This window comes from Acipenser ruthenus, chromosome 24 (assembly GCF_902713425.1).
Source record: "Acipenser ruthenus chromosome 24, fAciRut3.2 maternal haplotype, whole genome shotgun sequence".
Taxonomy (NCBI): Eukaryota; Metazoa; Chordata; class Actinopteri; order Acipenseriformes; family Acipenseridae; genus Acipenser; species Acipenser ruthenus.
In genome coordinates this window covers 28,598,360-28,615,675 of record NC_081212.1, presented here as the reverse complement: position 1 = coordinate 28,615,675, position 17,316 = coordinate 28,598,360, and the positions used below count along the sequence as shown (strand labels likewise).

At 38.9% G+C, this 17,316-nt stretch overlaps 1 protein-coding gene and 1 long non-coding RNA gene across 9 annotated transcripts in view; one reads left to right on the top strand and one right to left on the bottom strand.

Moving 5' to 3' along the window:
* Window positions 1–9,623, bottom strand: part of LOC117429487 (chromodomain-helicase-DNA-binding protein 2-like) — a 44,729-nt gene extending 35,106 nt beyond the window's left edge. For 2 of the 8 annotated variants that reach the window (XM_058999147.1, XM_058999153.1), the window contains exon 1: window positions 690–1,427. The gene's annotated coding sequence lies outside the window, so the exon portion shown is untranslated. Of the gene's footprint in view, window positions 1–689; window positions 1,428–1,511; window positions 1,583–1,718; window positions 1,859–9,508 lie in introns of those variants that run through there. The other 6 variants (XM_058999151.1, XM_058999152.1, XM_058999148.1 and 3 more) reach the window with 6 other exon arrangements.
* On the top strand, window positions 9,615–16,545 carry LOC117429489 (uncharacterized). Its single transcript, XR_004548418.3, has 3 exons — window positions 9,615–9,751; window positions 10,690–10,824; window positions 13,728–16,545. It is a non-coding gene; the product is annotated as an uncharacterized LOC117429489 (long non-coding RNA).
* Window positions 16,546–17,316: the final 771 nt, after the last annotated feature.

Here is a 17,316-nt window from a genome sequence, read left to right as displayed (position 1 = left end):
CATTCATACAAGTCTCTTTGAAGTAGTTATTTGTATTTGATATATTTTCATAATAAATACATTTAAATCTAAAACAATTCTAAGATTCAAAAGTTATTCTTAAACATTTTCTGTAAACTTCTTAAGATCAATGCTGTCTGAACCAGGTTTTGATAACATCCTTCATCTCCTCGATTATTATTTTGTAACAAAATATAAAAAGGTTATATAAAATGTAACAATTATTTACAAAAAAGCAAATTTTGTTGCAAATCCTAGTGTTTGTTGTCCATAACTAAAAAGATCTCTAAAAGTTACTGTTTAGCAGGCTCTCCTGCTTTGTTATCCTTATTTTTACTGGGTTTTTTGTTTAAATTCCGACAAGGACATTTTGTTCTTCTCAAGGACAAAGCACATTAAAATGCGTAGGTCCAAAAACTGCACCTTTTTCCTTCCAAAGATTATTCTCTCTTTTCAATTTCTGTGACATCTAAAAAAAACCTTTTTTTCTATCAAAATTCAGCACCTAACTGCTATGTAGTTGGTTTGGAAAAGCACATTTAAATGCTGCCTTTCCTCTCTTGGCTGAAGCCCCACCATAGCCATTTTAAACAAGGCTGAAGAACCTTCTCTCTTTTCCACCATATTGTCACATCTCAACACACGCCTGTTCCGAGTTTAAATCACCAGTATTTTTTTAAATGTCTTACCCTAACTTGGCTGAAATGTTTCTTCCTTCTTCCCCGTGCTCTGCACCGTTTGTTTCCCCGCTGGATCTAGTCGTTTTTTCGTTCTTTTTTGTCCCTGCCATTTTGTGCTATGGGTGTGCGAGAGCCTGTCTGCTACGCCCGTCCTCCCTCCTGCCTCAGCTTGTTCTGCTAGTCTCAGCAACACGGGCTGCCCTTCTCTTTAATGTATAACCCAACACAACTTCCTCCAGCACACAGGCACGCTGGGTAGCTCCCCCTCCATCACTCTAGTGATTGGCTATACCGTCGAAAACGTCAACTCGGCTTCTCATGATTATTGTTTTCATTTATATTATGTTTTTTTTTTTGTTTGTTTTTTTTTTACCTGCGCAGAAAATAGCGTACTTGCTTTTTTATATTTGTAACCGACCCATAGTCAGAATTAATAAATAAGGACCCTACGACGGAATAACGAACAATTATATTGTCTTCGTGCTTTATTTTGCTCTTATCAGCCCCTATTTTACTGCATTTAATCCTGTACTTCAGAATACTGTAATCTGCCAAGTTTTTAACCTGTAGTACTTTGTATTTAATCACATCCTGATGTAACTATCACTATTTAATCATATCCTGATGTAACTATCACTATTACCTGCTGTATTATTGAATTGTGGTTTGCTCTTATTGTATTACTTGTATTGTAACACTTGAAATGTTTTTGCTTACGATTGTAATTCGCCCTGAATAAGGGCGTCTGCTAAGAAATAAATAATAATAATAAATAATAATAATAATAATAATAATAATAATAATAATAATAATAATAATAATAATATTCACAATCCACCGTTGATGCCGAGTGGCAATTCATCTGCGCTATGCCAACTGCGGTGCCACCTTGATCTGACAGTCTACAAAAAAAAAAAAAAAAACGTTATTATTCTTGTTTGTCATATTATAGCTTCGTTGTGTTATGTAGTCGTCTGAATGAAGGAGACTTGTTGAAAATAAGTTGTAAAATATTATATTTTAAGCGCTGTTACTTACCTCACAGAGTGATAAAAGGCAATTGAATCAGATTACGCTCGTGGGTCAGTTTTTATTTAAATGTCCAACATTCCTGTGCACGAGTTGCCAGCATTGTGCAGAACAGTCGCACTGGCCGTCCCGCAGACAGAGAGAGGGAGTTCGGATTCTAAGCTGTTGCATTCATGTTTATTAATTTGTTAAGTAGCGTTTGTTTTGTGGGTTTAACTATTTGCTATTTTTTTTCTTTTGTATTACTTTGTTCTCTCCCTGTATCTGCCCCTGATTGCCCCGATTTAAACACATATTAAACACACATTGTATTTGAATTTGAAAATATAATTCACCTATACAATAGCGTCGTTTCCATCAAGATTAATTCTCTAATTTACAAGGGGACTTCACAGATGATAACAAATAATCATGCATACATTTCATTTCATGTTACAATATACCAGTCAACAAAGTGCAAGTACTGGGAAAATATGGACTAGCCTTGTTGAAGTGCAGTCGACTTTATAAGTAATATTGTTTCAGTGGCCCCATTCAAAGTACGCTCTGCCTAAAATATATAAACCCAATCTCAAGTGCGCTACAGACCAAATCACATCCTACTAACAGAGCCCAGCTGTAATGAACATGGCCACTCAATTGCCTCTCAAGCCCGAGTGTGTGGGTCCATTATACAGCTACACATTCGTATTGTCACTAGCAACAGTACAGGGACTCTATTCTACAGATACTGGCAGCAGTGTGGAGTAGTGGTTAGGGCTCTGGACTCTTGACCGGAGGGTCGTGGGTTCAATCCCAGGTAGTGGACGCTGCTGTTGTACCCTTGAGCAAGGTACTTTACCTAGATTGCTCCAGTAAAAACCCAACTGTATAAATGGGTAATTGTATGTAAAAATAATGTGTAAAAAATAATGTAATTGTATGTTTGGGCAGCAATGTGAAGTAGTGGTTAGGGCTTTGGACTCTTAACCGGAGGGTTGTGGGTTCAATCCCGGGTGGAAGACACTACTGCTGTACCCTTAAGCAAGGGGATTGCTCCAGTAAAAACCCAACTGTATAAATGGGTAACTGTATGTAAAAATAATGTGATATCTTGTAACAATTGTAAGTTTGTTTTTGTTATGTTTTTTTTTATATATTCCTCCTACATGCTAACTCTGGTGTATGAATATGTGCCTCTCACACATATCCTTTGACACAGTGATTACATGGGGAAACAAAGGGGACGCACAGCATCCTTGAGCACATGATACTGTAAGCCCTTACTCTAGCTGACCTAAAACAAAGGCAATGGCTAGTTCCCAAGGACCTGAATGTGTCACATGACTAGGAAACACTTTTTTTATTTTATTTTTTTCTTTGCAAACCTGTGTGAAATTCTTCAAGTAGGAGTTAGTCTGCATGCATTTTACCTAAAAACGTTAAATATATACAATGAGGAAAAGGGTCCTTTCCTCTTATGGGAACCAAACTCAGCCAAAACAACAACCAGTGGGTATGATACAATGAGGCCCATTTGACAAGGCAAATGGCGTGTTGAATAACACAATGAAACCAGCCTACAACTCCTGTTTGAAGACGCAGCTGGAGAGTGCTCCGTACATAGACCACAGGGTCTGCCTCTATTGGCCTCATAGCTAACTGGGGCTCCACAAATCTCCAGAATTCTGTGACCTAACGATAGGGCCCTTCAGAGAGGCTGCTTTTTATACAGGTTGGCATGTACTGTTGTAAAAGGAAAGAAGAGAAGAAGAAGAAGAAGAAGAAGAAGAAGAAGAAGAAGAAGAAGAATGTCCACCATATTGTCAAAATAACGTCCTTTAGCCACCTGTACGTTAGGCATTTTTTTCCTAATTTGTTTTTTAGAACCTGTATTTCTTTCTTTAGATTGTTGTCTTCGAAGGGACGTATTTAAAACAGGTTTTGCATGTTTAAGTTTGTTACACCTACTGCAGTCAGCAAATACCAAATGCAGCAAAGTGCCAAGACTGCAATTATGAGCCAACGCTGTGTGGATTCTGTTCAGACACACACACACACTACAGTTGTTAAACTTCATAGCAGAAGCACTACATAGACCTTCTCCACCCCACCACTGACCAATCACATCCAAGATGTAAAACCTCTTCTTGGTCTCCGAGGGCTGCAGAAAAGCAAACTCTGCCTAGCAACAAGAAGGAGCGAGCGAGAGCCTTGTATGTGATACACTGTCCACAAAACAATGATACAGGATGAAAAATAGAAAAGGAAATCAAAAAAGCTGTATTAAACTTTAAGAAAAAAAAGAACTATACATTCTATACATATTTAATAATATGCATCGTGGTGTTTAAAATGTATTATTCACCCAGTTTGCCCTTTTTCATGTATACGTTACATAATCCTTTAGACCAGGAGTTTTCAACTGGGGGTACGCGTACCCCTGGGGGGACTTCTAAGGGTCATAGGGGGTACGCAAGACAACTCAGAAATGGAAATAAAAGTTAACTAAAATAATGATCGTCAATAGATTTTTTAAAAGGTATTATATGTTATATAATAAACCATTCACTGTGCAGAAATATTTCACTTTTGCTTAGCAGCTCAAAGTGAAACGCAGATAAAAATAAATAAATAAATAAACCTATCAAGGCCGCACTTTTCACCTCTATGAATGCGTGATTTCGATTGAGTGGATTTCCACTATATAAGTGTGAAGCAGGGGTCTGGTGATTCTGCCTTTGGAGAGCGCTTTGTGCTGCTCATTCAATTTTGCTGTTTTCAACTTAATTGCATAACTTAACTAATCACAATACTCATACTTCAACGGTTTTTGTTTTATTTATTAGGCGTGGCTGTATTTTTAGTAACAGCAATTGTGGCTGTTAAAATGGATACATTTCTTACTGGCAAAAGAAAAACAAGGGAAGAAAACACAAGGGCACAGAAAGTGCAAAAGCGACAGAAGGTTATACAGAGTCCTTTTATATCTCAAAGTTATTATAGTATTGTCTTGAGGTTCATATTTTTCATATTGTAAACACATAAATGGCACCACATAATTATGCTGAGACGGGATGTAAATGGTAAAGTGACTATTTTGTATTATTTATAATAACTTTGCTGAATAGGAAGCGAATAGGGTTTCCAAATAGATTCCCAAATTATTTTAATTCTGTGCATCCAAGGACATGTCATTAAAAGTTTGAAGAATTAAGCCCACTGTTTGGTATTCTGTTCTATACCATCAGTTTGTCAGTCCCAAACTGTTGTGAATTATATATTAAAAGAATAAAAACTGCAAAAAACTAAAAAGCGATACTGTAACTGGAATATTGTGAGGCTTTCTCCAGCAGATTCGTTTTGACTTTTCTTTCAATCCCACATAATGCTGCTGCCTGCATACCGACCTCAGTATCTAGGCAACGGTAATTGGATCAGGGCTCAGCTCTCCCCCATGGTGCCTCACTTTCACAATCATTCCTGCCACGTTGGCAGTTGTTGCGTGATGGAAAATTACTGCAGTATTTCTCTTAAAGGGACAGTGTCCCTTTTTTGTTATATAACCCCAAGGAAACAATACCTTATATATATATATATATATATATATATATATATATATATATATATATATATATATATATATATATATAGTTCTGAATTATCCAAATGTTATTTGCATAGAGCACAATTTTGCTTAAGGGGTATGAAGCAGTGGGCAGGAAAGTAAGGAAGTGATCTGGACGGAAACATCCTCACCAGCTCTGACACGAAAGCCTTTCTGACATTTACATTTTTACATTGTACTCAGGTTTTGTAAAGATGACAACTAGAAAGTTCAAATTCATTAATTGAAAAATCATACAGTTGTTTAATTTAAGCTTGTAATAAAAAAAAAAGCTCCTTCCAGTATTACATCATCAGGTAGTTATTTTACTATTTCTATTTTATAGCTTTTATAAAAACAATATATATTGTATACGTCTGTTTACATGTATGTACTTGCCTGCACGAAGCAGCCCTGTCTGCATGTTGGGTATGTAAAGGGGGTTGGCAGCTTGTTATATTAATGTCAGGTAACAGAACTTCACGGAGAATGTTATTTAACCAGTCAGAAAGCTCTGGCATTCTAAATTTAGATGCAGGCCTCTGTTGCCAAGGAAACAGGTCTTGTGGGGATGTTTTATTCTTCAGAGTGCAGGGCTCTACACTGAATGCAAATACTTCCTCTGTTAAAAACATAACAACGACATGAAAAAAAAAATCCAATAATGGGAAGTAGGCTACTATAATGAACGTATGCAAGAAATGTTACATGCAAAACTCAAAGCTTCTACTCTGAGCAGAAAACAATTAGCCTAACACTACAGCTAAACAGAAATAAATATCAGACAAATACTAGGAAAATATTAACTAGACTGACTGACCATAAATAACTGTGCTACTGTAATTCCAAATTGTGTATTATTGCAATTAGATGTCAATGGAGATATGGAATTAATAAGCAAATTGGGCATGTTAAACATGCTATAAGTATAAAAAATAAAAGGTAAATGGTAAAGGTGCTAATAGTATGGAAAAATGCGACAGCTTCGATAAGGGAAGCCACAGCTCAAGACTGCTTCACTAATCCCCTACAGACTCCTCTGTGTGTTCTCATATCAGCAGTGCAGTGACCTTGTAAAAAGGCGTGCTGTGCTGCACTCGCTCTCATACAAAGTTAGGATAAGCACGCCATCTAGTGGTGCTATCGGCACACTCCACCTGGTGGCGCCTCCTCAGCATTCCTCCTCCTCCTCCTCCTGGAATCGACGTGGAAATGACTGCTTCCACTGCTGCGATTAAAATGGCGGAGGAGAACCTTTCACTGAAAACCAGAACAAGGTCTCGAACCTCAGCAGGAGGAGAGAGAAAGGTTTAGCGACCCCATTGTTAGTAAAGACAAGCAGACCTTTACATGACCTACTGTAGCAAACTCGTCAGCGGAGTGTCTTTTGTGCTAAATGTTTCATACTAGGGATTTGGCTTGAGAAGCGTCAGGTTATTTTTGAACTGCCCTTTTGCATTTCTTACTGTGTGTATTGCTTTTTATTAAACTGATGCGTCTTTATCAATGTGCTTTTTATTGAACTGAAGTGATACGTGTATGTCAATGTGTTTTTTTTCTGACTTCAGGAGCTGCACTTCAATTCGAGTTGGCTATACTGCCATAGATATAGGTCCCGCAGGCTAGATTAGTTTTTATAGAAGTAAGAGCCAGGTCATCTGCAGTATTATGGATCAGTATTCCGATTGTATTGCTGCACATCCTCAGCTGAGCACAAGGTGGTGCTGGCGCTCACTCATATAAAGACACTTTTTACAATCCAGAGACGACATCTTATGTGCCTATTGCAGACAATAAGAACAGAAGAGCAGCTCCTGAACTCGGGTGAAAACACTTTAACAGACTGATCAAAGTTTACGTTAAGTAATTGCAAAAAGAAGCAATCTGAATGTTTGTAAACATCATCACACGGTAACGGGACACTAACATGTACCCTAATCTTTCATGTCATATTGTAACTGCGCTGTCATTAGTTGCTGGGGATCCAGTTAGAACCGTACATAGCCTTTCTCAGGTTGGTATCTTGAATAATCTTCCCCTGATTTACAATGTGTGTGTGTGTTTCTCCCTCTGTCCAAATCTAAGCATTCACAACTGTAGCACACTTGGTGCCGACCACTCTGTGTTGTCTGCAATAACAAAATACTGCTATTAAAAATTAAAAATAAAACACCCAAAACAAACCAGCAAACACATGTTCCAGTTCCTAGTTATTACTGGTGATCATGATCACACCACTTACTTCATCTGTGATAAGAACTTTACAGACTGCAGGAAGTCCAGTCCAAAGACAGGAAATTCCTTCACTGAAAGAAGAGGATGGACTGAGTTTACACACAAGAAAGAAAAAAAGGATACTGTTATCACAGATGCATCCTAACAAAAGCATGAATAGATTTTTTTTTTTTGGCAACTGAATTAGAAAACGCCTTTGAACATGCAGGTGTTGTCACGTTTTAGAAGGAGCTGCTGTGCACAGGGTGATTTAGTATTAACATGCATTAACGCGTATTAACATGATAAATGCAATACAAACACAGGACACATGTGGTTCATATATTATAGGACAGCAGTGTTGTTGTTCTTTAAATATCTGTATTGACGGGCATGAATTTAAAGCTCAGTGCCCTTGCTTCCCAGGCACTTCGGAAGGGCCTGTAGTGAAGAGGTCTTGTGGAAATGTTTGTGACAGCCTCCCCTGTTCAACGCATGACTGTTAGAGTAGGTCACTGTACTGAAAAAAAACAGAACTATCTGAGCCTAGCACAGGGAGGAACACCGGTTCTATTACCTTTGCTCACATCGAAGCTGAAAATCTTTATTTTCTCAGCACCTTACTTAAATAAAACTATTTACTGCAAAGAGCTCTAGAGGAGACACTACCCTTATCAAAGTGTGCTGTAGTAAAAGCGCAGCAAAATGTAACAGTGCATAGCATGGTAATGCATAGATAAGCGTCGCAAAGCCCACAGTGGTATATTAAAAAAAACATACCTAACAATGGTAAAGTACGGTAAATGCATATAACCATGGAAAAGCGCAACATCACTGTAGAATTTCCCAGGGTAGATTATTAAAGGGGTAACGTGGTCTAAATATTAGCTTCATCGTCATTTATTACATATTACTAATGTGTCTGAAACGTGCTGGCTGGGGTCGTCTCGGGGTATGTGCTCCATAGTAAATGGTCTGGTTTACCGCGTCACGGTAAATACAAAGGCAACCGCAGCCTCCTTGTTGCCGCTGTATTGGTTCCGCCGGACCGGTGAGCTCCAGGGCCCTGGACATGTTACAACAGCGACAACCAGTCTGGGATGCGGTCATTGTACCAGGAGTAAAGAGAATATACAGAAACAGACTCCTTGCGTCTCCGTCCTCCCAGGGGTCAAATAACATGGGAGCATTGATTAGGGTGAAAACACACAACAACAATTACAGCTAAAAACTTGTGGTCCCGGATTGTCATTGCGATATAATGATTTACATATAAAAAGCCCTAAAGATACAGCCAGAGACGATCTTAGTCCCAGAAAGAGGCAAACATGAAATATACAATTTGTACTTCGAACACGTGAACCATGGTTAGCAAGATTAGAGAGTGCTGTGCTATTTCTACTGGTTTAAACAGATGGCATTATTTCAAACGCGCTGCCGTTCTCAGTTAAACACAAGACAGGATTAAGACAAGGTAACTGTTTCTTTCGTCTTGCTAAACCTTCGCTTCGCACAGTAAATAGAAGCCTGGCGCCTCCTACGTTGATAAACACCAAATAACAGAATGCAACGTTGCGCAAGAACACTTCCGGACTTAGACAAGTCACATGTGCCTTTATTTGTTTAAAAAAAACGAAGGACAGCAATCCGAGGACTTGCTACTGTAGCACATTAAAAAAAACATTAACAGCGCTACGTCTAGCGTGAGCACATACTGAGCAAGCGAAGAGAGGGTTGGGACCGGAGCCTAACCAAAGCACAGGAAACGCAGACTGATTTTTAATAACTGAAGACACGTCAGTTTTCGGGAGGCGAGTTGTCCTTTACAACACACTCTTATGAACAGTCACATCAATGAAGCAGGTTAGAAGACAAATCAGACACTGAAGTATACACACGGAGATATTGACGCACTTTAAAAAAACAGACAAAAAAAAGATAACGAGAAATAATCTGCAAATACAATTCCACGCGTGAAAATGTATCCTTTATATTTTACCTGTGTATTGGTAATAGTTGGTACGTGGGGAGTCCTGGGGTCCCAGCCGACACCAGCAGGGAACTCTTCAGCCACATCAATTGTGGAGAATAGCAGCGATCACACCAACTCAACATACACGTTTCCCTTCGGAGCCAAAATGTCTACTATCCTGAGAGACCTTCCCACGTTGAAAAATATTGTCTTTATCGTATGTGGCTTCACCGCTTTTCTTATCACTTGTTTGGTTGTTAAAGTGTTCAGGTAATTATTATTATTATTATTATTATTATTATTATTATTATTATTATTATGATAACCATATGTCTGTTACTTCCTTCAACAACACGTTGTTTTCGGGGTTTCATCTTTTCTTTCTTTTGTTTGTCTGCTTGTTTCTGGATGATTCGTGCGTCATGTTATATTCATTTCATTTACTTATAAGCTAAGCCGGAGAGCGTTGTTGCTTTGAGCTCAAGGCTCAAGTGTCCTTTATGAATTGCAGCGACATTACAGCAGCGGGTCCTTTCAGATAGCCCATGGATCTGTATGCTGAACGCACCTGTTAACAGCTGCAGTACAGGTTTGAGGTGATTGAAGAACAGACAGGTGGCCCAGGGTTATTAGCAGCTACCCTTTGAATACAGGGGAAATACAGAATGCATCTACTTTATTATAACCTCTACCAAGATATATGAACATGAATTAATATAGAATCACAGCTTCAGAAGTACAGTGTGACTCTTAAGTGTTTAGAGAGGGGTGGAAGTACGGAAGTAAGACTTGTCATTGCTGGAGTCATTTCAATTTTAGCATGACACGTGTTTGCAGGTGAGCCCGAAGCAGGTGTGTCAAATTAAACTTAGGAGTGGCTCGATCTACTGTCTGACTCTGCACTCATACATGCACAGTGTTGTGTTTGCTTTAAACACTTGCTAAGTAATGAATGTATATAAAGGGCATAAGCATAATACATTAATTCATCGGGTATGTATATTTTACCCCCTGACCCAGACTGACCACATTTTTATGCATCTCTCCCTGTTGTAGCAGCTGTCTGGCTTAGGGTTTGGTATACGTTTCATCATTCTTAAATTCAGAGTCCTATTGTTTGTTTTTACGAGTAGAAAGAATTGAATGTACACATTTTTCATGTTTATTTTATTTTTTACTTTTTTTTGCATGACGTTTTGTAAAAATAGGTCTGGAAGAAAGATAAAGAAGACGCGCAAGTATGACATCATCACAACGCCGGCGGAGCGAGTGGAAATGGCTCCTTTAAATGGAGATAATAACGATGATGATGAGGATTCCACTCTCTTTGATGTGAAATACAGGTAGGGTTCACATCATCACGACCTGCGAGCTGACAGAGAAGGGAACGAGCTAAAAGAAAGCTTTTTCAAGAGTAACCTGTTGCTATCAAACACTACTTTCATAAACTATTTGTAAGCTGTACCGAATGTTTTTTTTTTTGTCCTTTAAGATTTGCCAAACTACAACATTTTTTGACGTCCTTTTAAACCAACTGCCCCCATTTTACAGCCCTGAATGTTAAAGGGACAGAATAGAGGAGACATGTCAGACGGCATTTGTTAACATTGCCACAGGCTTTGTTCATTGCTGCGTTTTGTCAGAGGGTGTAGCTATATGTAGTTTCTATTCAAGAATGTTGTTCTTAATAACTATCAAGTAAAACAAAGGCCTGGCTGTTGTTAAATGAGCCAACAGAAGCTTGATACAGTATATGTAAATTCTGTGGGGATTTTGAGTGTGTAAAACTTTTCGTCTTCATTTTATGAATCTAAACTATTGGAACTCGAATTTGACACTCAGCTTTGTGTGTTGAGCACCGACTCAAGTGTCAGCTTTGTATTCTGACCCCTGTGCAAGAGGTGAGGTTAATAATTCTGTGTGCTGTTTAAGACATTCGCTGTCTCCACCAAGTTACATTAGTTCACCTAAGGAAGTAATGGAATCAGACTGGATTAGCCCCAAAATGAAGAACCCTTTATTAAAATATTTATTTGAAGCCGTGACAATCTAGAAAAGTTACACGCTTAGAAAATGGATCAAAACAGACATCACCAAGTTATTTGTGTCATAAAAGCTGACTAGAGAATAAGAATCAGTTAAAGAGCGGGCACTTCCATGTTCCGCCACGAATCACAAAGGGACGACTATATTTAGGGTAAAAAAGCAAAGAATTCTTGGAATGCGGAACAGAGTCTTCTGTGTGGTCTACATTTCAAACACTTTGGGCTGGAAATGTGTGCTTGTGAAAGTGAGCAAACTCAATATAACCCCTTCGGAGATGTAGAAAAAGGCTCTGTCTTACTTAAGACACAGTATACTCCAGCATGGCGTATTGCAATGCGAATGTGCTTTTTTATTACAGGTTGTACAGTTTAATTTTGTAAGTACATATTCCCAGTTTGAATCAGTCCTGTGTGGGGGAGGGGGGGTATGTATTTTAACCTTGGTTGGTTACACTTCTCAGTGAAAGATAGCGCTCTGAGGCCAGCCTTGAGCTCTTTGGATCCAGTTACACCTGTTCATTTTCTCACCAGCGGGACCCACCAGTACACATTCATGCAGATACGTTGAGAGGAAAGAGTATGCTGAACATAGAAATAATCAAGACAGGGCTATTCCACACGCTCTGCAAATCTTTAAGGAACTCACTGTTTCTGTGCACTGGATATAAAATTATTCTTTGCCGTTTTCATCTACCTGTTTGCACCTAAAATGTTAAATAGTGCAGGATGGATTGTTGAAGGCTTAGCTTGCATCCCTATTTGTAATGTTAGTAAACTAGTACAGAATTAAAAAGACATTGCGAGCCTGCATATCCATTGTGAGAGGCTCATTTTGAATTGCTCTTGCAGGGAGGAACCCAATCGCATTGTCTGCAATGCAAACTACATGCGGACACTTCGCTGGCTGTGAATGCACACGAGGCTCGGAGCTGCAGGAGTTAAGCAGCAGTGTTTGTACAGATCATGTTAGTCCTGGACGGTGCCCTGCCCTTCCTTAGCCATTGTTCTCTGCTCTGGCACACACTTCCTTTCCAATCCCCTCCATCCTGTTTTTAACTTTGTTATTTAAACCCCCTCCCCAGTTTTTAAAGCCAAATTCTCTTTAAATTAAATCAACACTAGCATTTGGCGCTCTGCTTCATATGTAATACTCACATTAAAAGTGCATGTATTTAGGCTTTTAGTAGACAAATGATTTGACTAACGCCTCAAGGTAATTTTAAAGCATTGGCCCAAACTGCATCGGTTTGTTAGAAAGAATATATTGTGCAGCCAAGCAGTGAGGAAAGAGCCAGCTGATGGTGTTTTGAATACTAGCTGAGTGACCAGAGACCAGGAGGGTAGATAACTGTACTATGCCCCAACCCCAACGCAGCTCTCAACCTGATACAAGCAGAGCCTGTCATCGCAACAATTATTTTATGCTCCTCTGATTTGACCTCCAACCCCACAACAACCCTTTAAGGTTATTTACAAATCTCTCTGTCCTTGTTTATTTTATTACACTGTCGTGCATGTTTCTTGAAGCTTGGCTGAGGTAGACCCTTCTAATGGGTAAGGTTTGTAGAGAAGTTCACATAGGTTCAGCTGCAGACTTGAATTGAGAAAAGGGTTCTTGAGATGTTGTTTCTCAAGCCACTTGGTGGAAGTGCTCAGCTGTGGAGAGATTCAGAGCTACAGCCCTGTGGATTAACACTGAGCTTTCTTTGGTCCCCTCTGAATGTATTTAATGAAAAGAATACAGTCCAGCAGTATGGCAGCTGCACACACAGAAGCAGCTTTTCTGTTTTCCGAAATGTTATGCCATTACATACTCTGAAAAGTTAATCCAATAACGTCATGTTAACAACTCTTTATTTTCACAAAACAAATTCCTGTGTGTATGTAACCACACTGACTGTTACATAAGTGGGTCTGTTTTCACAGATACTGCAGTCTGCTAACCCATGGCGTTCGGTGATGATCGAAGGGGCTTTTTGCTGACGGTTGTTATAAATCCCAAATACCATGTGGATCGCATGACTTTGGTATTGTGTAAAGTGCTGTTTATAAAACTTGTAAAACCACACTGAAATAGGCAGACTCCTGTGCCTTCTTCGGTGGGCAGTTTTGTAAAGGTTTTTCCTTGATGGTGCAGACGAGTAGGGAACAGCTGATGCATTGCTTCAGCATTTCTAATTCCATTTCTCTCTCTTCTTCAGGTGAAGACGGCTGCGTGAACCCAACTGAGCCACCCCCGCCCCACTCCACTGCTGCGTTCTGGCACAAGACAAAGGATTTGAGTTTTCTGTTTATTATCCTCAACATTACACTGCTGTAAAGACAAACTCAAATGCAGTATCTGTCTTAAAAAAGAAACACAATTGACATGAAATCTGAGGTTGTTCTCCACAGACAGGCAGACGTATAATACTAATGGAACAAATAGGTTAGGCTGCCTGTAGGTAACCCGGTCATCAATAAAATACTGTCCTACTGGTCCCCTTCATTAGAAACAAAACATACACTACATGCAAATAATGCTGCACCAGTAATTAAATACCTTTTTTTGTATTTCAAGCTTCAACACTGAAAAAAAAAATAGAATTATCTTCAGTCTTAAACAGACCTATTTGAACAAAAATAATTGTTTGCATAGGGGTATAAAAGTGTGTGTGTGTGTGTGTATATATATTTATATATATATATATATGTGTATATATATATATATATATATATATATATATTATAGCTTGTTTTGTAGAGATATACAAGTGTGAGAAATGTTATAACTTAAAGAGTATGATAAATGTTAAATATTGTGATTTGAATGTGACTTGATTACTGGGTATTCTGTTGTATAGAATATTACATACCTACTAACCACTAACTGTGTGTATAAAACTGTACAAGGGGCCCCATGTAGGTTCCTGTATAGAAGAGAACCGCACTAAGGGGGTCACCAAGTCTGTATTGTTAGGACTGCGAATAATTGGGATCTATCTTGTAAAGCTGCTGATCGTTAGAATTTCACTAGGAAACTAGATCTTGAAATCTTTTTGAATTAGTACAAGAGAATGTTGCCTTCTCACGAACGGGGGAGGTTATGTGGCAGGGTGTCCATTTAAAGATTGTCGTGAACAGTTCTGAACCGCGGTGAAGTGCTTTGTGTTCTGGATCCCTACAGTAACGTGTGGACTTGCAGAACCTCAAGGCTAGTTCTTTGTAACGACCTGCAGTGTTCACATCAAGGTCCTTGTCCATCCAGCCAGCACCTGCTATGCTGCTGCTGTTGTTCTTGGCTAACATGACGTTGCCGCGCTGCTATGGATGTTTCCAGGTATTACTGCACTGCTCTTAAACCAATCACTATAATGTCAACTAGTTTCCTAGTAACTTTCTCTCAAGACCTTCTCTTGGCAGCCCTCCCTGCCAATTAGCTTAAACTAACCTTGAAGTTCACCGTGGTAATCATTGAAGAGCCCTGCTAGAATATCCTGCAACTCAGCCAAATGGATACCTTCCCACAGGGATTCAGTAACGGTGATGTAATAAGTGCCATGCTGTTTCTGACAATCAGTTTATATGGACCAATTAGGTTTTTTTTTTTTATTTGAAATGTTAAGTATTATGCTTTTTTTTCCCATGGTGTGCTGCAGAGCTGGTGTGGATTTCATTGAGTGCTGCAGAGCTGGTGTGGGTTTCATTGAGTGCTGCAGTTTTAGCTTTCTCTTTTTTTTTTTTTTGTGTGCGGAGGGCTTGTAAAATAATTTTAGTAACTTGCTTTACTATTGAATCTCTTTCTAAGCAAAATATAATGCAGGTTGCCTAAGTGTTTGATGAGATAATGCAGTTTACATGAATGAAATAATTGAAGTTGCTAAAACTGTAGCATGTTATTTCGTATGGTTCTTTCATTGCTTATTTGCAAAACTGCATGGCTGTAAACACAGGAGTTAACGGTAATCACAGACTCACGACTGTACCCTCAGTCACTGGGTCTAATCAGAAACACTGATGAATGAAGTTTTGGGCTGCATTCCTAGTGTAGGATTTGAATCTTTTTTGATCGTTCAGTTAATTTTCGGTAAAAAATACTGTCTGGTGTCTAAAACTTCGAATAGATTAACGAGTACTCAAGTAATTCCCACGCCCTTTCTCCTGTAGAGTGCCAATACAGTAATGTGCTCCATCCCATTAACATGAACCAGTTGGTGCTTGTTTTCCACTCTTGCTGTCAATATGAAGCGAGTATTGAGTTGAATCATTAGCGTATTCGCTGACAGTCCCTCCGCCGTGCACTGTCTGAGCACGCTCAGGGTGACATCGCCCACGGGCAGGCTCACTTTTATCATAAGCTCTTGACTTGCTGTGGGGTGTTTCCAGCCTCATTCCTTTACTAATATTAACCACTAACAAACTGGAATTTAGAAATGCTATATTTTCAATAACTGAAGTATCTCGTGTGTTATATTTTGTTAGAGACACGTCTGTATTCTCTTCATTGTAAGTGAATATAGTGCTGTTACACTTCCTTTGAAGTTTTTGTTCCACCTATTCAGGTGTCTGTTCTTAGTATTGCATTGTGGTCCATTAAGCGATAGTAAACTGTTACATACATGGTTATTGGAAGTAACCGACAGACACTATGACACTGTGTTCCTTCTTTCCACTTAATGTGTGCTGTAGCCGCTTCAAATACTGCATCTCGAGTTTCATGCATTATTTTGTACCAAACTGTTTCACCCTTATTAAAGTCATTCATGGGATTAATGTTGAATATTTTAAGATGCCTCACGGAGCAGACGGCTGTAGGTTTCTAAATTGAATTAAAGAGATCATTCCCTCTGCGTGTTGTCGATGTCGCCCTGTACTGTTTGTGTACCACTGTGTCTCTTCTGTGTCTAGTGTAAGTTTATTTGGTGCACAAATCCAGTATCTCTGTGTTGAAATCTGGCGTCTGTCTGTTTTCTTCTGGTTCCTTGATTGAACTGCAATCATTGTACATTGCTAATAAATTATTTTTACCTGTTGACTAAATTCTCCTTAGGTTAGTTTTTTTTCTTTCATCAATCAACCTTCATACTCGCTGATGTAATCTTTATAATAAATAAAGGTGACGGGACAGTAGTACCTGCCCTTAAGATGCCAATTACACCACAATGCCAAGTACACCATATTCAAGAAGACGCTCCTCTGGGTCTTGGTTATTTGAATTTTGATCGACTGGTGTGCAAGTTATTTTGTACGGAACACATGGAAAATGTCTGTAATAAACGGAATCTCTGCACTAGCAGTGTGTTCTATTTATTCTATGTAGATATCTCTCTGGATGCAGTATAGCTCTGTGGCTGCTCTAGTGGCAGTATGTATGAGAGGTGGGGCCCGGGGGTTGATTCCTGGTTCCACTACCCGTCACAAATTCAGACCTGTCTAATTCATGCAAAAAGCCTTTAAATCCATAACATCCCATCACTGGAAACGTAGATATAACAGTTATCAATTCCCTATCCTCAACCTGTTTCATTTAACTTCAATTGAAACAAGAAATAATTAAAATAAAAATGAATAAATGACTAAATGCTATGCAATGCTGCTCCTGGAGCAAAAGGGTAAAACTCACTTAACATTTAGAGATGAAGACAGGGACGTGCATTATTAAAGGAAACAAAATCTACATTTTACAGCACAGGCAACCTTGGAAATCATTAACATCATTATTTTGAGGGGGTATGCTGAATTATTTACCCACGTTCTAAATGCAGGACATGACTCCAAGCAGTGACCTGAATAACCCTTCTTGTTTAATGT